At 47.3% G+C, this 22,179-nt stretch overlaps 1 pseudogene; it reads right to left on the reverse strand.

Annotated features, from left to right (window-relative positions):
* Positions 1–904: 904 nt before the first annotated feature.
* Positions 905–15,014, reverse strand: LOC144373458 (transcription factor JunD-like; annotated as a pseudogene).
* Between the last annotated feature and the right edge of the window lie 7,165 nt (positions 15,015–22,179).

A 22,179-nucleotide genomic window follows, 5' to 3' on the forward strand; every position in this document is an offset into this window, starting at 1 on the left:
TACAAAACATCTCTAGGCTTCACATTTGGGTTTTCAGCTAAATTCAGCATGATGTTTATGATAGAGCTCCTCTTATTTCCCTATTTCTTAACACTGCAATAGTATCTTATATACTCCTACTCTACAAACACCTAAATATCTTAGTGTAGTAATTATCTCAATACACACACATGAAAAATGTTGATTCAACTTTTCATGGAACTTAGATTTTAATTCAGAAGTATTTTATACTCTTCATCCTGCTCTCATGGGGGCTTTGTCACTTCCCTTGACTGATCTCCTTGTGTTTTGTTTATTTCAAAGTTTCTTATATTTATTTCAGGAGAATTATGTAAAGTATGAATAACATTAAATTCAATTAGAAATAAATTTTATAATATTGGAGAGTTAGGGTGTTAAAATATTTTATCTCATTATTCCATACTTCCACGTAGAGACTCTGATAGAAATTATCGCTAAAAGTGTTTTATGGATCAAAAATTTAAGATGTGGGCTAAAAAGCTTGAGTAAAGTACCCAAATTGACATTATGGCTGTGTTATTTAATGTAGTTTTACCAAGTGATCACAAAACACTGGATACACACACACACATACACATACATGTTTAAAGAAAGGAGTCTTGGAGATGTCAGTCCTCTCCTTGGGAAAACAAAAAATTGTTTAAAAAATATTGTTATTTGAGGACTAACATTTGCTAAAGTAGGCATTTCTCCTGTAAGTATGAAGTCTTGAGTATATTACATTAATTCTCACAAGCCAGGGATTATCACAGGCCTAACAACTAAGAAAAACGCAGGATCAGAGGAATTCTCAGCCCAGTTCTACAAGAAGTTGAAAAAAGAATGAACACTAATTCTTCTAAAATTATTTTTTGAAATAGAAAATATAAAAGACCTTCTAACCTCATTCTATGAAACTAATATCAACCTGATGCAAAAACCAGACAAAGACACATCAAGGAAAGAACATTTCAGACCAGTATTCCTGATGAACACAGATGTAATAATTCGCAATAAAATTATGGCAAACAGTATAAAAAATCATATTAAAAGATAGTATAACATGATCAGTGGGCTTTGTCCCAGGGATGCAGGGTTGGTTCAACACATGGAAATCAATAAACATATTTTTAAATTATATAGATGTAAAGACAAGAATCAAAAAATTATCTCAATAAATGCAGAAAAACATTTGACTAAATACATGGTCAAAACACTAGAAAACTATGTATAATAGAAATACGTCTTAGCACTATAAAAGCTATCTATGGTAAACACATGGAAAATATTCTCCTCCTCCTCCTCCTCCTCCTCCTCCTCCTCCTCCTCCTCCTCCTCCTCCTCCTTCTTGGAGTAAGGAGACTTTACTGAAAACAGAAAACGGGGAACAAAGGATTACAAACAGGAATGTGGACTCCTAGCAAAACAAAAACAAAGAACAAAAAGGGCAGGGAGGAGGGGTGTTGGAAGGACAAAAGGAAAAGGCTTAATTTTTTTCTTCTTCCCATTTCTTTAAAAAAAAAAACACAACACAAGGAAACACACAGGGACACACAACCATTTGTTCCCGAATAGAAACATAAATGGGGCAGAATCGAACACTCTGTTCTTCTCTTTTCCAAAGGCAAAACAGAAAAAGAAAAGGCAGGCTGGAGACTGTGCCCCATAGAGACCCCTTCTGCAGCGGTGTGTAGGAAGGGGCGGCCTGCGTGTTTGTGCAACACCTGGCAGCAGCGCGGGGAACAGAGGCAGCATGGGGAGTGGGTCATGGGCTTCACCCCTCTAAAGGAGCAGGAGGTCCAGCTTGTCAAGTCTAGGGCTCCCTCTCCGAGTTCTGGGCACCCATGGGGATATCCCTGGAGACCGGGCCCTCTCCAAGTCCTGGGCACCCTCGCGGAGGTGGTCGTCAGGGCTGCACCACCCTCCCCAAGTCCAGGGCGCTCACACCATCCCCCTCCTCTGTGAGCCTGCCCCTCAAGGATGGGGGCCGCGCATGCACCCAGTACTTGGGCTCTGTACACGGGCACCCGGTACTGTGCCAACAGCTGCAGCCACTGTTGATATGGCTGAGGACTTTCTGCTTGAGCTGTGCCACTTGCTCTGTCAGCAGGCTCTTGGTGGACGCCGGCTCATGTTCTGGCTCCTGAGCTCTTCACTTTCTCCTCCAGGCGAGAGATGCTCCAGTTTGCCCTTGGGGAACTTGGAGCCTTCAAAGCGGTTGAGCAGCTGCTTGCGCTCAGCCTGGTTGCATTACTATGTGTACATGTTGATGAGCGGTATCTGCAGGCTCTCGCTGAAGCTGGGCAAGTCGGGCACCATCTGTGGCTCATCCTTGAGCACAGCTAGGCATGGCGGCCCCAGTGCGGGGGCGGGGAGGGGGTAGGGGGGGTCAGCGACAGTGAGAAGGGAAGAGGCTGGAAGGTGAAGGGGACATTTGCAGCACCCCCGGCCCCACCCTGTAGCTGCTCAGGTTCCTGAAGACCGATGTCAGCTGGGGGGTGAGGGTGTGGCGCCCTGATGTCTGACAGAGGGTCCTCCTGCGGAGGCTGCAGCAGCAGCAGCAGCAGTGGGGCTGCACCCTCGCCAAGCTGGTGCTGCTTTTTCAAATCCTCCAGGACCTTGACAAAGTCCTTGGTGAACTCCTGCTCCTTGCTGGCCAACACCTTGGGGTAGAGGAACTGTGTGCTCCTTGGTGTAGTGGTAACCAGCCCATTGGTCTGGATGATGAGGCACTGGAGCTCAGGAGAGGCGAGCTTGAGCAGCCTCAGGTCGGGATGGAGAGCAAGCTGTCCGGGAGCACCTGTTAGGGGTGCAGTTTGTGGACAGGGAGGCCAGAGTTGGCGCTGCTGCCACCTGTTCCCTCAGGCTCAGCTTCAGGGTATCATTCTTCACCACGCTGCCTGCCGCCCCTGTTGGTGCCTCAGAGACAAGTGGGCCAGAGACACAAAGTTGCTGCCCCTGCCATTGCCCAGGCTTCTCAGTGCCTCATCACCATAGAAGAGTGTTTCCACCCTCTGCTGACCCGCTGGCTGGCTCCGGTGGGGGAGGGTGGCCAGGGCCTCTGTCCTGGGTCTCCCACCCCCTCCCCTGCACAGTCAGCCCTGCACCCATCCTGCCGGTGGGCTCTGTGCCTGGCCCTTCTCTGGGGGCTCCTCAGAAACATTATTCTTAAGGGAGAAAAAATTAAAGCATTCCCTCTAAAATTCAAAAAACAAAAAGGAAAAGAATGCCTTTTTTGCCACTTTTATTCAACATCATTCTTGAAGCTCTATACAAAACAATTAGAAGAAAGAATTAAAGATAATGAATAGAAAAACAGAAAATCAAACTATCACTATTTGCTACTGACAGCTTCTATATTTAGAAAATCCAAAAAAAAATCACCTGAAAACTTTCTTGACTAATAAATTCAGTATAATAGTAGAATATAAAATAAACTCTCAGAAACAAAATGAATTTCTATAATCAAGCAATGAATCCAGTGTAAAAACAAATTAGGAAAATCACCCCATAAACAATGGCCTCAAAAAGAAAAAGAAAGAATAAAATAAAATTCTTGGGAATCAATCTAAAAAAGAAGTAAAAAACCTCTACAATGAAAACCACAGAACACTAAAGATAGAAATTGAAGATCTTAGAATATGTAAAGATGTTCCATGCTCTCGGATAGGCAGAATGATCATAGACAAAATGGTGATAGTAACAAAATAGTTATAGATATTCAATGCAATTCATTTTAATCTCCCAATGACATTCTTTATAAAAGTAGAAAAAGCAATCATGAAATTAATTTGAAAAAATAGGAGAGCCACAATAGCCAAAGCAATTCTCAACAAACTGAGTGAATCAGAAGGCACCACAATACTAGACCTTAAACTATACTACAGAGACATAGTAAAAAAGGAGAAAAAAGTACCAAAAGATATGTAGACCAATCCATACTAGACAAAGGTGACAAAAACATAAATTGGAGAAAAGAAAGCCTCTTCAACAATTGGTGCTGGGAAAACTGGAAATCCCTATGTAGAAAGATGAAATTAAACTTCTATCTCTTATTGTGCTCAAAAATCAACTCAAAGTAGATCAAAGATTTAGACATGAGAATGGAGACCCTGTGCCTAACAGAAAAAAAAGAAGGTCCACATCCTCATCTGTTAGCTTAGAACCTGACTTCTTGAACAAGACTCCTAAAACACAAACAGTAAAATTAGGAATCAATAAATGAGATGAATTCAAATTAAAAAGAGGTATGCAGTTTTGAAGGATCATGAAATGGATCAGATATTATTACCCTGCACACTTATACAATTACATGACTGGTGTAATTCTGCATCATGTACAAAAAGAAAAATGTGAAATTATACTCCATTTATGTATGCTGTGTCAATGCATTATACTGTTATGTATAACTAATTTTAACAAATGTCAAAAAAATAGAATCAAACAAATTACAAAATACAATAATTAAAACACTCTTTTACTGAAATAGAAAGCAACATACACACCAATGCACAGAAAAAAGAACAAGGATAAGCCCAGACATTCACTGCACACTCATCTTTGAGAAGGGGACCAATAATACAGATTGAATAAAGGATAGTTAGTTTCTTTAAAAGATGGTGCTGAGGACACTCAATATCTGCACGGGGAAGAAGGAAAACCAAAACTTATCTTACATCATATCAAAACATCAACTCAAAGAGGAGAAACTGTAACAGTGAGAGGTGAACCTGTAAAATTCCTGGAAGAAAGTACTGGGGTCCCATTTACCAATCTCTTCCCATCCTACTAAGGTGACAAATATGATCTCTACACAGTGTTATATGTGTTAAAATATCACGCAATACAACACAAGCAGATGAAGTTGCTATTTTTCAATCTAAAATATTAAAAAAGAAAGAAGAGCATAAGTTTGTGAGCAAAATATACAAAAAAAAAAATCCACAGAAGAAACACTTTACAACATTGATCTAGGTAATGGTCCTTTGGCTATGACAATAAAAAGACAGGGAACAGAACCATAAACAGACAAGTATAATTCCATTAAACCAAAAGTTTTTGCACAGCACAGTAAAGCATGAACAGTGAAAACATTCAACTGTTGGAATGAGAGAAATGACTTACACATTACCTGAGAAGAGTGTAAAATCTGAAACACCAAAAAATTCCTATGAAAAACCATTAAGTGAGCTTGGTACAGTGGGACATACCTTGAATACCAGTGATTTGAGAAGCTGACATGGGAGAAACACAAGTTTAAAACCAGCCTCATCACATTAGCCAGACCCTAAGCAACTGAGTGAGACCCTGACTGTAAATTAAAACAAACAAACAAACAAACAAATAAATAAATCTCTGAGGAAATGGCTCATTAATTAAGTGCTATGGGTTCAACCTCTAGTTTCACTATATAAACATAAATAGAGAGTAGCATGTTGTTTGCAAAGAAATGTGGTTAGGGTAAAATGGGGTGATGCTCTTCAATGGATATAAAATTTTAATTGCATAAGATAAACAACTTTTAGATATTTGCAGCATAATTCTGTACATACACTTTATAATAATCTAATGTTCACTTATATGTTTTCAGAGTACATATATCCTACTTAGTGTTCTTACTATTGTGAAAGGGAGGAAGGTAGGATACAAGGAACTGAGGGAGGGAAGGGTGATGGAGAGAGAGAGTAGGAGGCAGAAGGCAGGGAAAGGAGGACTAGCCCCATGATGCTGTTTCTACACCGTCAGAATTCCTGCTCAAAGTGGACCTGTTCTTGATTAAATATTCTGCTGTTGCTTTCATAATTGTTATTGATTTTATCTTACTACTTATTTTTCAAAAGTAAATTCCAAGAAGGCAATAGACCAAAGGTATAAAAACAGCACACAAATGTAACCTACAGGTATACTGCATTTGACCACCTCATGTACACTGAGTTTTCATTGCCATTATCACAAATTCCAGTGGGCCAAGGAAATATGGGAGCTAAGAGAGAGTTGGGTACAATGTGACCATGTCCTATCCAAAAATAAGTAAAAAAAGGGGAGCATGATGAAACCCAGGTAGGCCACACATTAATGTCCAACCAGAATTAAATTCAAATACAGAAAGACAGCCTTGTCACTCAAGGTACTTCACTGTGTTAGCCCACCTTTCTAGCTGAGGATATGAAGGAATAGGGAAAGCAGGGTAATCCACAGTCACTTTTATTACAGCTCTTTCAAACTCCTTAACAAACCAACTGGAGAAATTGTTCACAGTTATCAAGGTGTAGTAAAAACAATTGCACTGGTTCTGTGTAACATATTCACTGCTTTGGTAGTAATGAACACAACATGGATGTGTAAGCTCTCCAATGAGACTTGCTCATAAGTTTGCATTTAGAATTGATATAGCATACAAAGAGATAAATGTTAGAAATCTTGCTAATAATTTAAAATTCTGTAGTAAGCAGGACAATTAAAAGACAAAATGCACCATGACATGTGAAGAGATCACAGAAGAAAGAAATAGATTTCTGTGGCATGATGTCAATGGTAGAGGTCACCTGCTTTTAGACAGGGAATCTAAGTTTTCATTTTGCATTGGGCCTGACAAATTACACAAGTTGCCCTAAAAATACCAGTAAAAAGATATATATTTCCCTGGAGAAAGTGATTATTCTAGGATCTGGAAAGATAAATTTTAAAAATGAGCCTTAACATATGAAGAAGGAAGAGAATGAAGAGTAGGAGGAGGGTCTCCTAAGGTGTCCAACATGTGAATTCCTGACAAATGACAAAAGAACTAAAGCAAAAGATCCTGAAAGAGTGAAAGCTGAAAAAATATGAGCAATAAAATAAAAACCTTTAACAGTAAATTATAAGTGAAAGCAACAAATGAATGTATATTTTCTGAGAAAACATAATTGTCTACATTGATAAAAAGTGATGGAAACAAACAAACCTTTTATATACAAGAATTCAAAACAATTCAGGAGAATAGCATCCCCTCCTGCATGTGGAGCTTAGTATCTTTGCCATTTTATGGGTGAGCAGATTCAGTGACTTGATTGCAACAAATAGTGAAAGAATAAGGGAAAATATTACATTCCCAAAGCATGAACCTGGCACAAACTACCTTGACAATGGGTGGACTGTAGCGCTTCAAATATTTCAGCGACCATCAGATAACCTCATCATGCTGTGACAACAAGGCACTACCAATCCATACTATTCCTTCCAGAATTATTTAATCAGTTTTCTTTATAGGTTACTACCCATGATCCGTTTCGTGAGCAGGAAACAAACCATAAGGATATTCTCTCCCTCAGTGTTGAGTGCCTACCTTTCAGGTGATCAAATAGAATAATTAGTTTTAATTTGTTTTTAATTAACAAATATTTATTGCACATGTTAATGGAATTGAGCATAATATTTCCAAATGCATGGTACACAGTGATCATATCTAATTATCTATCTTCTACTTTCATTGATTGTCCTGCCCCAGCACCCTTCGTACTCTCCAGAAATTAGTATTGGGCTTCCATATTACTTCTAAAAAATCAACTCTAGGGTGTAGGTGATAAACATGGTAATAGAAAAAAGATTTCTGCAGCCACAAACAAGCATTTGCAGGAATGAACTCTCCCTACATCTCCGAGAACATAAATGTTAACACCTGGCTGAGTCTCCCTTTATCTCACTGTACACAATCAGAAAAATGATCTCCAGCTATTGCCTTCACTATGCTGACCTTAATTTTCCCATAAATCTTCTATTTGGCTTCAGTTCCCACCACCTGAGGACAGAGGTTCCACTGATATCATCAGAAACCCCTATGGCACCAAACCTCAAGGTCCCTCATTTGTCACCCTGTGGTTCACATTTTAGTAGTTTTTAGAACAAGAGGTTCTGCCTTTCTTTTTAAAATCACCTGTTCCAGAAATTCATGTTCCAGAAAATTTACATTTTCCTGGTTTTCAATTTTCTTAACTGGATGCCCTCACTCTCTGTCTCCTTCAAATAATTTTCTTCTCCATGGCTAAATATAGGTATGTTCCCAGCTCAGAGAAATGCTCCCTGTACTTCTATATCTTCACCTACACCCAAGGTCATACTCAGTCTCATTTCAGTATTATTCACATTCCCCTGCTTTCCAAATATTAATTTTCTTCCCAGTCCTCTCCTCTCACCTTCAGACATGTTTATATGGATATCAAGGAGAAATCACAAACATCAACACAAAAGCCTTCTTCAAGACCAACACTCTTTTCCCTGCCTCATGTGGTTTTCTGCTCCATACAGGATTGTTTATCAGCAACTACCCTAGGGGGCTCAAGTAAAAAAATCAGCAATTGTCCTTGATCTTTTCAACATTACACTCACACCAATCCATCCCCCAAACCTGCTTATCCTAAAGACAATATTATAATCATCTATGTGTGAAAGAGGGACACAGAGAGATATATGTATTCAAAATTATTGCTTTATAAGTATACAATTATACATACTTTAAATATTACAAAATATATAATTATAAATAAATAAATCAGGTTAAACCACTTTTATTCCTGTTATAAAGTCATGCCATCATGTTATACAATACATATTCTATTGACAATCATATCTATGGGGACAAGTTCTGCTAAGTGGCCACAAATCCTCATATCAAGGGACTTAAAAGCTGCTTTTTTAAGATTTAAGTTCTTCCCCTAATTTAGGGCTGGAACAAAATTAAACTTCTTTTGAAGAAAAAAAATTAAAAATAAATATAAATAATATGACCCTGTTCAAAAATAAACAACATAAAGGTCTGGGATGCATCTTGGTTGGTATTGATTGATAAGCTAGGAGGCCTGATAATATTAAAATATTAAAAAAATACAAGTTAGACTTTCAAGGTGAGAGACTATGAAAAGATCAGTGAGATATATAGAGCTCCATAGGAAAGGGTAGGTATATGTGGCTTTCTTAGATGAGTTTTTTTTTTTTAACAATATCATATTTTTTAGTTGTAGTTGTGTATTGGACACAATATCTTTGTTTTATTTATTTATTATTATCTGGCACTGAGGATGAAACCCAGGGCCCTGTACATGCCAGGTGAGTGCTCCAACATTGAGCCTCATCTCCAGCCCAGCCCCTTCCATGAGTTTTTAATTGGAGAAAGCTGGACAAACATGGAGCCATTCTTAACCAATTATTGATCCTATTTGAATGGAAGGGTATTGGTCGCCCCTTCAGTATTAGGTGGAGGGAGGCAGGGATGCTGTTCAGAGGGACATGTGTCTCTGCCTTTGGGACATTTCCATATCCGCTCACAGGGAGCCTGATGGCCGCCTGCCAGCACAGCAGAAGTCCTCTGTGGCCTCCCCTTTTGTCAGGAGAGCAGTGACCCTCATCTCTTCTTCTTCTTCTTCTTCTTCTTCTTCTTCTTCTTCTTTGGAGGGACAGCAGGGATTGAACCTGGGGCACCTAACCATGGAGCCACCTCCCATCCCTTTTTTGAATTTATTTGGAGACAGGGTCTTACTGAGTTGCTCAGGGTCTCACTGGACTGCTGAGGCTGGCCTCCAGCTTGCGGTCCTCCTGCCTCGGCCTCCCGAGCTGAGATGACAGGCATGGGCCACCACTACCTGTAGTGTTGCTCTCCACTCATAATGGTGTCTCCGGGTTGCACTGTAAGGTGACTTGTCAGTTCTTGTGCTGTGGCAGTTTGACGTAAGAAGGTTGTTGGTGGGGAGGAGATGGATGTGGAGAGAAGGATGGTCCCACTTCTCACCATTTTCCCATTGGCTGTCCCTCCCAGGGCTGCAGATAAAGGAGGCCAAGGATGTCTACAAGGGGGAGGTGACCAAGCTCATGCCATGTGAGACCAAGAACCCCATGGGCGGCTATGGCAAGACCATCAGCCATGTGATCATAGGGCTCAAGACAGCCAAGGGAACCAAACAGCTCAAAAAAAATCCATCCTGAGCCCTGTCCTCATCACTGTGGCACCAGGCATGTGGTGTGACCTCTGTGTCCTCCTTTCCTTGGCCTCTGCACTGTTGATGCCACATGGGACACTCAGGATAACACCGTGTAGTATAAAGGGACACCTTGTAGAGGGCTTGGACATAGGTCCATTCACGAGGTAGCTCTTCCTTTGCTCATTGTTCCTGGGAGTTGTGTAGTTAAGTCAAGAAATTGCTTCTGCCACCTTGTCCCCCACATGATGACCATTGGCCAGCCAGGCATAGTGGAGCATGTCTGTCATCCCAGCTGCTCAGGAGGCTGAGGCAGGAGGATCACAAGGTGGAGGCCAGCCTCATCAACTTAATCAAGGCCTGAGCAGCTCAGGGAGAGCCTGTCTCTAAATAAAATACAAAATGGGTCTAGGGACGGGCCTCAAGTATAAGTCACCCCTCGGTTCAATTCCCAACACTACCCCCTCACCTCCCCAAAAAGTCAAATTGGACATAATTTTGTTTTCTTTTTCAAAATGTTTTTACTCATCACTGTGTTATGATTGACTCACACTAGCTCTGTACCTGTCCCCTGCTGCGTGGCCAGGTCCTCTGCTGCGGGCTTGGGGAGGTATTTTACCTGTGGCTCCTCACAGCTGTGTGCTTGTGTGTGCAAGCACCATGAATCTCATTTCTCTTGTTTTCCAGATCAAGGCCTCAGGCTCAGAAAGAGGCTCAACAGTTGTCCTGCGTCCAGTGCTGGCTGAGGGGCAGGGTGACTGTGAGTTCCCTGGTGCTGGGTGATCCTTGTTAGTCCTCTGAGCTCGCTGGGACTCAGTTTCTCATCTCTAGACCACTCTCCATCCACCATAGAATGTCTCCATCTTTCCCCCTTTTATAATTTGATGGTTCTTTGATTCTCTGAGGTGGTTTCTTGGTCACTGTTTTATGGAGATCATGAGAATGTCACTTCTTGCAAGGGCTATTTTTCTGTTTCCTAAAGGGGCCTTAATCTCAAGAGCTTGACTCTCCAACCTGTCTCTCTCTCTTTAATCCCTCACCACATCCTGTCCACCCTGGATTAATGAGGTTCTGAGAAGGTGGCCCTTCTCAGGAATTACACCTTGAGCCAGTTCATCTGGAAAATCAATCGTATAAAATGCCTGAGAGGAAAAGAGAAAAATTGTCCTCTTCCATGTAGGAGAGAGGACACAGGAACACAGTGGAAATTTGAGCCATTCATAGGTCTGCATCATCCAGCTTCTCGAAGAAAAGAGCCTAATGGAGAAGAGGAAAATTGTCTTCCAAAACAGAGGTGGTGCCCACCTCTGATCCCAGCAGCTCAGGAGGCTGAGGCAGGAGGATCGCGAGTTCAAAGCCAGCGTCAGCCAAAGCGAGGCCCTAAGCAACTCAGTGAGACCCTGACTCTAAATAAAATGCCAAACAGGGCTGGGGATGGGGCTTGGTTGTTGAGAGCCCCTGAGTCCAATCCCTGGTATCCCAGCCCCCCAAAACCCAAGTCCTTCTGGGCAGTTTTCTCGCAGGGATGAGATATTGGGACAGAAGGACCTCAGGTGTGTTGTGTGGGGTTGTGAAGTGTCTGAGTTTGAAGGAGGCTTATGAATCTTGGCCTGGCGACTCCCCAGCCCTGGTCCTGTTTGCACAGTGCCCCAAGGAGGCCAGAGAGGCTGGGCCCTGGTGAGCTCCTGGCAGCTCTGCTGGGGTGCAGTTGTGAACATGATCCACCCATTTTAAGTGTGTGTGGCCCACAAGATTTTGATGCATAACATAGTTTATACCCCCCACCTTAATTCTAAAACATTGTCATGACCCTCCAAGGCACCTCATTGTCATTGTCATGACCTTCCAAGGGACCTGCTGTCCCTCCCCCTGACCTTTGGCCACCACATACCGACTTTGTTTCTTGACTGGCCTTTTGGGGCCCCCCTCCTGCTGACGGAGCCCTGCACTGGGTGTTAGTCTGTGTTGTGTCTCCCGCACCCCCCTTTGACTCTGGACTCTGTCTGGAACAGAGCTCAGGTGTGTTTCCACAGAGTGGCCATCTGTAGCAGCTGCCCTGGAAGCTCAGCCTCAGGACCTGCAGCCAGGTCCTGCAGAGGATGCTGTTTTTGCCCAGTGCACACCCCTGGGGAAGAGCAAGGCCCCATAGAGCACCGTCACCCTGAGATGTGTGTGCACAGCCCCGGGGGGTGCAGGGTGCTAGGATTTGTTTTTTGTGGTCCTGCGGCTCAAATCCAGGGCCCTGGCCATAGCAAACAAGCGCTCTGCCACTGAGCTGTGCCCCAGCCCCAGGGCCTAGCTATGTGGTCTAGAGTGGCCTCCACCTTAGTGATCCTCCTTCCTCAGCCTCCTGACCCAGACAGTTTGGGGGAATTTCAACTTATGTCTCCCCTTCTGAACTGGACTCTTTTGTGGGTGCTTCTAAGTGTTGTCACATAGAGGAGGAGACCAGGACCCAGAGAGCCAGAATCACAGGCCATGTCAAATGCAGCCTCAGGTGGATAAGCAGAAAGCTCTGGTGCCCGAGCAACCAGAGAGAGTCGTTCTATGTTTTGCAGTAACGTTCTCAAGTCAGGCTGACGTCAGAGGAACTTGGTCAACACAGGGGGCTGGGCTCGGCCACCTGCGGGTTCCAAGTCACTAGGTAAATGTGCAGCCACCAAGCCCAGGACACTGCCCTCCACAGGTGGACAGGAGAGGAGGGACCGTGTGGGTCCAAAGTGTCCTCTTGACCCAGCCAGGATTTGGCAGTCAATGCCACCTGGATGCATCCACGGCAAGCACCTCTGCAGACACAAGGGTACTGTGGACTCCCCACAACCAGGGTCCCAATCAGGCCATGAGCTCAGCTGAGGCACATGAGCAGAGCACCTGACCAGTCCTCCCACATACTGTTGAGGTCACCAAGAACAAGGGCCATCAAAGAAAAGTTCACAGCCCAGAAAAGCCTCTAGAGATGGGACACTAAGGCCCCTGGCTGGGATTTTAGGACAGATAAAGGGGTATCAGGTAAAATGGAAGGTGGTGGGTGCAGGTGGTGCCTGGGTGCTAACTACAAAGGATGATGGTTGACACACAGAAATAAACTGCCACCATCACATTGCTCTGCAAATATAAAACTGCTCTAAAATTCTAGGTTTCCCCCCATTTTGGCCGTGGGCATTGAACCCAGGGCCTCACATGGTTGTCAAAAGTACCAAGAAGGCGTGTGCATTGGGGCCGGCCTGTCATCCCAGCAGCTCTGGAGGCTGAGGCAGGAGGATTGCATTTGGAGGCCAGCCTCAACAATTTAGCCAGGCCCTAAGCAACCCAGCGAGAGACCAAATAGGGCTGAGAATGCGGCTCAGAGGTTGAGTGACTCTGGGTTCCATCCCTGATACCCCCCCCCCAAAAAAAATGGAAGCCGACTGGCCATGAGAGCCCAGAGCTCCCTGGGCCTCACAGCCTCCCTTGGTGCGTGGAACTGGCCTCACTTGAATTCTGGGTATTTGGAGGTTGTGGTCTTCAGATCTGAACTCTAAGGGCAGGTTTTGTCCTGGCCCCTCCTCTGACCCAGGCCCCAACCTTTCCCAGGTACAGGCCCGAGGCCGCAGTGACAGCAGGCCCCAGCTGTTTGTTGGGACAGAGATGCCCTGGTGACCAGAGGAGTCTTCTCATTCCTGGTCCTCAGGTGTCGGGGAGGTGGCCCACTGGCTCTGGGCAGAGGTGGCCCTGTGTGGGCAGGTGGGGTTGCCGAAGGGCCTGATGACCACATTCATCTCCCAGAGGAAGTTTTGATGAGTGACCCATAGCCAAAGGCGGGCAGTGTCTCCATCCATTATGGGCAGGACACAGCCCAGGTGGGAGCAGGGGATTTGCCACAACTTATTGCACTGACACGCCATCTAGTTGCAATGACAGCACCCCCATTTTTTTGTGCCATTTCAGCTTAAGCCTTAAAAATGGTTGTGATGTTTAGGTGAAGGGGGCGGTGGTCCCTGGAAGTGGTTGAGTCAGTCACAACTGGGCCCAGGCTCTTGGGTGCCTCCCAGCACAGGATTGGGTGACCCATCAATCCCAGCTTCTTGCCTGCTCTCAGGGGCCCCTGTGGAGTGGGAACCCAGAATAGGAAGGGCACATTTTTTTTGGCACCAGGGACTGAACCCAGGGTCCCTTACCCATTGACCCCTGTCCCCAGCCCTTTTTACATTTTATTTAGAGCCAGAGTCTTTCTGAGTTTCTCAGGACCTCTCTAAATTGCTGAGGCTGGCCTCCAACTTTCAATCCTCATGCCTCAGCCTCCCAAAATGCTGGGATGACAGGTATTTGCAATGCAGCCCAGCTACTTTCTGTTATTGAGCCTCAGTTTCCCCATCTGTAATATGGACCTCTGTCTTCTATCACTGGAAGTGTGTGACCATATCCCATGAACCTGGGAGGAGATGTGTGATCAGCCACCCAAGTAGTCTGGATTGAGAAGAGCCCCTAATCCGGGTCCCTCCAGGAAGAGGACTTGGCAGTCTGTCAACAAGGAGACCCCCGCTGGCCAGCTCCACCCTCCCCTCCCAGATGCTGGGCTTAGAAGAAAAATCTCCATTTGGGGGATAAGAGGCCTGAGGAGGGCCCTAGAGCCTAGGATCAGACCAGGGGAAGTCACTGGCTCCACCCAGTGTCCCCACTGGTTGAAAGACCCTGGGCTGCTGCCCCAGGGCTGCACCAAGGGGAGGGAGCAGTGGCCTCCCTCGGTCCCAAGCCACAGGAAGCAGAGCTTGGGATGGAGCGCAGAGGCCATCCTTCTTCCCGCACGCCCATCGGGTCAGCACCGTGCCTTGTTCCCCTCCCCAGGGAGATTCACCAAACTGACATCTCCCACTTGGTGGACTGCAGGTGGCCCACTGGCCTGGTGTAGGAGGCCGCCGGTGGGACCTCTGTTGCCCTCATCACCAGGGCTGGCAGGCCCCTGGTGATTAAGGAGCAGCGTGTGGCCTGGCAATAGGTGCGGCTGTCACTGCAACCAGCTGCGTTGACCCCCGCCCTGTGAGATCCATGTGCAACAGCGTCTGGGCCAGCATCATAAGATGGGCCCATGGGCGCCCGCCAATTGCCTGCTCCATCCCCTGCTGTCGCGGTCACCATCACTTCGCCCACAGGCAGGTTGGCGCGTGAAACACCAGAACACCGGAGGCCGTGGGGAGGGACGTCATGGGACCGTGTGTGGGACGCAGGGAGGCTGTGGGCCTGGGGACACGCAGGGGGACCCCCTAGAGCTCGGAACCCCTGCCGGCTCATCCAAGGACCCAAGGGACTTCGGCTGGGGCAGGGACGGGAGCGCAGTGACAACCAGGCAGGCCGACTCCATCCCTGCCTGCCCGATACTCAGCCATGATCCTTGTCCCTTGTGGAGCCCTTTCCCCATTGCCCCAGCCATTGGAGAACCCCAGATCCCAGCCAGGAGCCTGTCAACCCAGGCTGGAGGCTAAGACTGGAGGATCACAAATTCGAGGCCAGCCTCCAAATGTAGTGAGACCCTGTCTTAAAAATTGAAAAGGGCTGGGACGTGGCGCGGTAGTCAGCGCCCCTGGGTTCAGTCCTCGGCATCCGAACATGTCACAGGGGTTTCCACCACAGAGGCGAATCCCACACCCAAGGCACAGGCGCTTGGCCGCCAAGGGGCAGCTCTGGCCTTCAGCCGCCTGCACTCTTCACCCTAAGCAGGAACTTGTCGCACTCAGGACGTGATGGTGACAAGCTGCCAGGGTCCTGGGGCTCCCGCCACCCCGCCCTACTATAGTAAGTTCCTCCAGGCAACGGGGAGACCCCTGAGGTGACCTGTCCCCTGGGCACCTTCCCTGAAAACCAGCGGCCTTGCGGCTGCCCAAAGCCCAGCAATACCGGTTGGGGCCGGGGGCGGGGGCGTCCCGCAGCCGCAGCGCTGGCCACTGGGCTGGGGATAACCTGGCCCTCCTTTGAGGAGCAGAACTCCAAGCGGGGACGAGGTGGGGACCTCGGCCTGGTCGTCTGGGCCTCAGGCGACCCGCAGCGGAGAAGCGCTGGGCCCTCCTCGCGGTTCTCCGCGGCTCTGCCACCGCCTCCAAGCGACATGAGGCCAGCGACTGCACAGGCACAGCGTGGTCCTGGCTCTGCCCACTTCCGGCCCTGGGGCGTGGCCACTCCCAGCTCCTGCGCCATCCACTCTGCATCAGGATCGCAGCAAACCGTGGCTAGGTGCCCCTGGGGAAGCCGTCCAGGAAGGCGACTCCCGCAGTAGGTGTGCAGGCAGGGGCCTGGGGTAGGCAGAGCCTGGAGTTTGACTTCCCAGCTGCCTGGCCTCCTACTGCCCTGGGCCTTACTTTCTTCCAGCCACTGGAAGCCCGCTGCAGACATGATGGAGGGGGTGGATGAAGGTAGGGCCTGATCCTCAGTCCACCCCGCCCCCCACACACATACCAACATTCTGTCTGACCCTGGGCTCCATTTGCTCTGCTCTGAGGCAGGTTGGCAGTGGCCCCAGGCACAGCTACACGTCCTCAGGGCAGAGAGAAAAGGCACAGTGCTTAACCGGAAAGGAGGTTCCTAACTTGGGGTTTTGGTTTTTCCCTGTGTCAGGGACTGAACCCCAGGGATGCTGGACCATGGAGGCCCACCCCAGCCCTTTTTATATTTAACGACAGGGTCTCAAGAGTTGCTGAGAGCCTCACTAAATTTTTGAGGCTTGCCTCCAACTCATGATCCTCCTGCCTGAGCCTCCCAAGTTGTTGGGAGGCAGGCGTGAGCACAAGGGGATGCTCCCAGCAGGAAGAAGGCCAACGGTATCTCTGGGGATGAGCCTGAGCAGAAACGAGACCATGACCCTGCAGTTTGTAAAAAGTTGGCTTTATTTATAATTTAATCACCATATCTCATTTATGCCATTTTGGCGTCCACAGTGGCAGTCTCCTGGAAGCTGGGTCAGCCCTTGCCCACCACTGTGATCACTGCCCACAGGCTGTAAGCCTAGGCCACACAGGGCCAGTAGGAATGCAAGAGACTCTGAGGTCTGTCGCTCTCCAGTCACAGCCCGGGAACTGGGGACTGGGCCTGCATGCCAGAGGCCATGTAGTCCCCAGCGGTGGCCTGGGGAGGCCCTGCCCTCTAACAGGTGCAGGAGAGGGATGGTGGAGGCCCCTGTGGGCTGGGAGGTGGCTGGTGGTGGGGTTGCCCTGCAGGGGACGGGGTCCAGAAAAAGCCACATATGAGAAGGTGCTGGGCCCTGGGCGGGAACAAGGTCCCCCCTGTTCTTGTTCCAGGTCTCTGGGGACAGTGTACCACCTCTACTGAGCCTTTACAGGGCCCCTGCAGAATAGGGGCACACTGCTGAGAGAACCTGCAGCTGCATTTGAGAGGGGACTTGAGATCTCCAGGATGGTCCCCAGCTCCATGGTCTACGCACTTGTCACCACAGATGTCATTGTCTTTTTGTCTCAGACACCAGAGCACCTTCTGGGGAACCCCAAGCCCCAGACCCTGAGCTCAGGCCCTGAGCCTGAGGCTCCCCTCCCAGCCTCCTAGTGTGGTGGAGGCAGTATGTGGTGGAGGCAGAGAGAGCTGGCCCCTTACTTGCATTTGGTCCCTAAGTGCAGTCAGAACATTCTAGAAACACAGGGAGAGACAGAAGATCTCCCTTCCCAGGGGCAGGGGGTGGGGGCAGCTGCACAGTGAGGACACACCATGGCTGACTGGAGTCTGGACAATTGGACATGGTGGGGTGGTCTCCTGAGCCCCCCTTACTCGGCCAGGTGAGGGTGGAGGTGGTGACCCCAGGCCTCCCCCAGATGAGGACAAACCTGCCTGGCCATGAGGTGTCCACGAGGTGGCAGGGATGGCAGTCCTGGATCTGCCCCAGCATAAGTCCTGTCTGGAACCTTAGTGGGAGAGCAGCCACCTACGGCTGGGCAGGGAGCTGTGTCATCCTGAGCCCAGAGGACCCAATGCCCCCCATCAGAACAGTCTGCAACCAGAGTGCCACCACTGGTGACAATGCAGACATGCTGGTGATGCTGTCCATGTCCCCAAAGGAGGTTCGACCCGATGCCCGACCACCCTAAGGCCATACACAAAGATTTTGTGCTTCCAAACAGAGTCAAAAAGCCACATTTGTGGGGACCAGGGACACTACTGTGGCTGCACACATCACTGAGGAGGGGAAGGGGAGGCCAAAACCAAAGTCAGACAGAAAATGGGGACAGCGCTCCCCATCCCTGTCACGGCTGCAGTGGCCAAAGCCAGAAGAGGAGAGGAGCCCCAGTGGACAATGTCCCCTTGCACCACAGCACCGCTGCCCCTGGCCACCACTGCCTTCCGAGGCACCGCCCAGCATCCTCCCTTGTCCTTGGGCAGGCTTGGCTTTCAGAAAAGCAGGTCCCTCATGCTGTCCACCTCGCTCTGCTCCTGGATAAATATCTTGAAGAACTGGGAGATGATGGTAACCACCAGCAGGATCCCAATCCCACCACTGAGGGTGCCCAGGAAGTCATTCAGGACCAAGAAGGCCCCGACGCACAGGCGCTGAAGGCCGTGCGGATGCACCTGGGGGAGGGCAGGTGGTCAGCCCCAAGGCACCACAGAGCCCTCAAGCTGGCCATCAGGCTTGCCCATGACTAAGACCAGAAACTCAGGAGGCCCCACCACCTCCCTGGATCATCATCTGCTAACACCCTTGTGCCTCCACTAATGCTACGGGACCTAGTCCCTGCTAGGGGACTGTGACTAGTCCAAACTGAAAGGCTGCCAGATGCAATGGTCCACGCCTGTCATCCCAGCAACTTGGGAGGCTGAGTCAGGAGGATCGCAAGGTGGAGGCCAGCCTCAGCTACTTTGCAAGGCCCTAAGCAGCTCAGCAAGTCCCTGTCAGGGGTCCAGTGACCCTGGGTTTGGTCTTCAGTACAGGGGGCTGGGGGACTGGGGACAAGACTCTAATGCTGAAGATGTCTTTCAAAATGACCACTGTCCCTACCAAGGACTAGAAAGCAACCTAGGATTTGCAATTGTGGTTTTTCACGTGATTTCTTCTTTCAGGAAAAGTCACCAAGTGAGAGCCCACAGGACAACCTGGTCTGCCACTTGACTTTGTAGACAGCCCTGCTCACTGTGGCTGCTACTGAGTGGCAAAGGAAGAGCTGAGAAAATAGCGGAGAGCCCTAGGGAGACCAGAGGCAGCCCTCCATCCAGGACGAGGCACAGCTACAGTGGGCGATACTCCTTCCCTTGGCTCCTGCCACCTGGGGCCTCTCCTCACCCTTCCTCCTCTCCATCACAAGGTGACGGCCTCACGGGCCACTTGGCCATGACCCAACTGGTCTCTGACCTCCTCTCTTCCAGGGCCTTGTCCACTAGCATTGACCTCTCTGTTTCCAAAACCACCAGCCCTCTGCAGCTCTGCTGGCCTCTCAGCCACAGCCACCATCTGTGTTTTTTTTTTTTCAGTCTTGGGGATGGAACCCAGGGGACTTTGGTTTTTTGGTTTTGTATTATTTCACTCAGTATGATAGCTTCCATTTCTATTAACCTGCAGATATAATATTTTAATTCTTCTTTAAGGCTGAGTAATATTCCATTGTAAATATATATCATATATTTATTGTTCATTTATCTGATGAAGAGCATCTATGTTAGTTCCAAAATTTAGCTATGGTAAATTAAGCTGGTCTAAACATTTATTTGGCTTGTCACTGTAGTATGTTGATTTTAAGTCCCTTGGACATAAATTAGAATGATAGCTGGGTCAAATAGTGTTTTCATTCCAAGTTTTCTGAGCAGTTTTCATACTGCTTTCTGGAGTGTTTGCACCAATTTGCATTTCCACCAGCAATGCACAATTTAAATAATGGTTATGTTCTTACAGAAAACTTTTTCATTTTTTCCAGCTAGAGTGAGCAAAAATATGAACTTTGATTAAAAGGAACCAAGGATCCCCCAACTGTCTTCCTCTTCCCCTGTCAGTCAGAAAACCCAAACCAAGAAGGCAATCAAAGTGCCAGCAATGCAACTGGGCATGTTCAGAAGCCAGGAAGGCTTTGTGTCAAACAGGAATCTTGTGCATAACATCAGTGCCAGCAGCACTAGGAGGAGGAGGGAAAGTGGAGTGGGAGAGGAAGAGTTCTTGGGATGGGACACACCCTCTTACAACTTGGAGTGTCTTCTGTCTGCTTTTGGAAAAGGGGAATCTGAAAACAAGGAGAAAGGAAGAAGAAGGAAAAAAGTGTGTGGGGTGAAGGGGTGACCAGAAAGGGCCAGAGCATGCCAGGGAACCAGAAGTGCTGGGGGTGACTCTTCACAGCCCAGAGGGCTACCATGTGAGAAGGTGTGGCTGCCACTGCAGCATATGATGCACAGTGGAATCTGACCATGGGTGGAGGGCACTTGGAGCCAGGAGTTAACAACAGAGGAGAAGTCAGTGCCATCCAGGATCCCACTTCTGGGAAGACAGGCAAAGAATAGAAGTTCTGCTCTGGGCAGGGAATGTAGCTTAAGGTCAGCGGCTACCTAAAAGCCACCAAGAGACAGAAGACCAAGAACCAGTGAACCACAAGACCCCAGCTTTTGGGAAGGCATAAGGACTGGCTTGGGATGTCCATTGGAGCTCAGCTGCCAGGTAAGACTGCTCTCGCCACTTGGAACTCAGCAAAGAAGGTGGCAATAGCAGATGACATGGTTTCGTGGCTTATCTTTTTGCTAAAATAGTAAAATGTTTTCTGCTCTAGTACAAAATGTTTTTGCTAGAGGAGTTAAAAGAAGGAACTGTGGAGGGAACACAAAAGGTTATTCTGACAATTTGGAGCTGGAGTGAGGCTTGAACCTGGAGAGAGCTCTCTGCTTGATCGTTGGAGCAACTGGACTGATGGGGGGATATGCCACATTGCCACCCAGGTGGAATGGGAAGTGAATGAGGCGAGAAGTGGCCAGGAGCAAGCTGAGGTCAACCCACCCAGGATACTTTCATTTGATTTTCTCTCTCTCTTATGCAGATCCAAGGTACCAAGCCTGGAAGAGCTTCTAGTATTATATATATATATATACATATATATATGTGTGTGTGTGTGTGTGTGTGTGTGTGTGTAATCATGTGCAAGCTTGTGTACAGAGTGCCAGGTATGGCCCTAGTTTGATTTCATAGGGTGTTGTGACCGCACCTTCTCAAGCCTCCTAGAGGAGGTGCTTCCTAAAATTAACTTAAGGGATCAATGATGTAAAATGTTGCTCTTAAAATAAAGTAGCTGAAGGTACTTAGCCAAGGTGTGCTTCTTTACTCACCCATCCAGTCTATACTGGCTTAGTGATGGCTACTGAGTTGCACAATCTCCTCTGGAATCCTCTACAGGAACAGCCTCCTTACAAAAGGGCTAAATTCTACTTGTTTTTAAAGGGCAGAGGCTTTGAGGGGAAGATTTACTGGAGCAGATTGCACTTGTCTACTTAGTTGGGTGCAAGTTGGAATTGTGACCTTGATCTACATGCTCATGCATATGTGCAGCTCTTCTTGCATGTAGGTTGGAAGTGAAGAGAAAGCAGGCATCTGGGTATTGCATCCATATGGACAGATATCAAACATGAAAACCTTCATTTGTATACAAGTGTTGTATGAACCTGTTAGAAATCTGTGAAGATATGTGCCCCTACCTCATGCCACTGATCATGTTTGCAATGTGAATGGAAGGATAACTTGGGAGAAAAATGTTTTCTTCAGAGAAATTTTGTTGTTAAGCACTCTAATTATTTTCCTGTGTGCTTTGCACAGGCCTTTCCTTTTACCCTGGACTTGTGAGTTCCAACAAGACAATTAATCTATGCCTTACCCTGTTTTTGCCTTTCTTCAGGGTTACTATTGGGAAAAAATATCTTGGTTCCTAATTATGTAGTCCAAATAATTACATATTTTGAGATCATTATATTCCTTGAACCATTCATCACCAGTTCCTGTGTTTTCAACATTACCCTTCTATTTGCTTCAGAAAGAGTTCATGCGTAAGTATGTACTTTTCAGAAGGTAGGATTAGGAATGTAGAAAGTATACATACATGCAGGCAGAATTGTTGTGGCTACATACAAAAAAAATCAACTACTTTCTGTTTCAAATGCCATGGAATAGACATGGTGTTTAGTGTACCCTCTTGTAACAGAAGCCAATAGTGTGAGGTGCCCATGTCCATGGTTCCCAAAACTAAATAGCCTGTCTTTTGGTTTTCTTTATATGGTTCAACTAAATTAGCTGAACATA

Source organism: Ictidomys tridecemlineatus, unplaced genomic scaffold (assembly GCF_052094955.1).
Source record: "Ictidomys tridecemlineatus isolate mIctTri1 unplaced genomic scaffold, mIctTri1.hap1 Scaffold_40, whole genome shotgun sequence".
Taxonomy (NCBI): Eukaryota; Metazoa; Chordata; class Mammalia; order Rodentia; family Sciuridae; genus Ictidomys; species Ictidomys tridecemlineatus.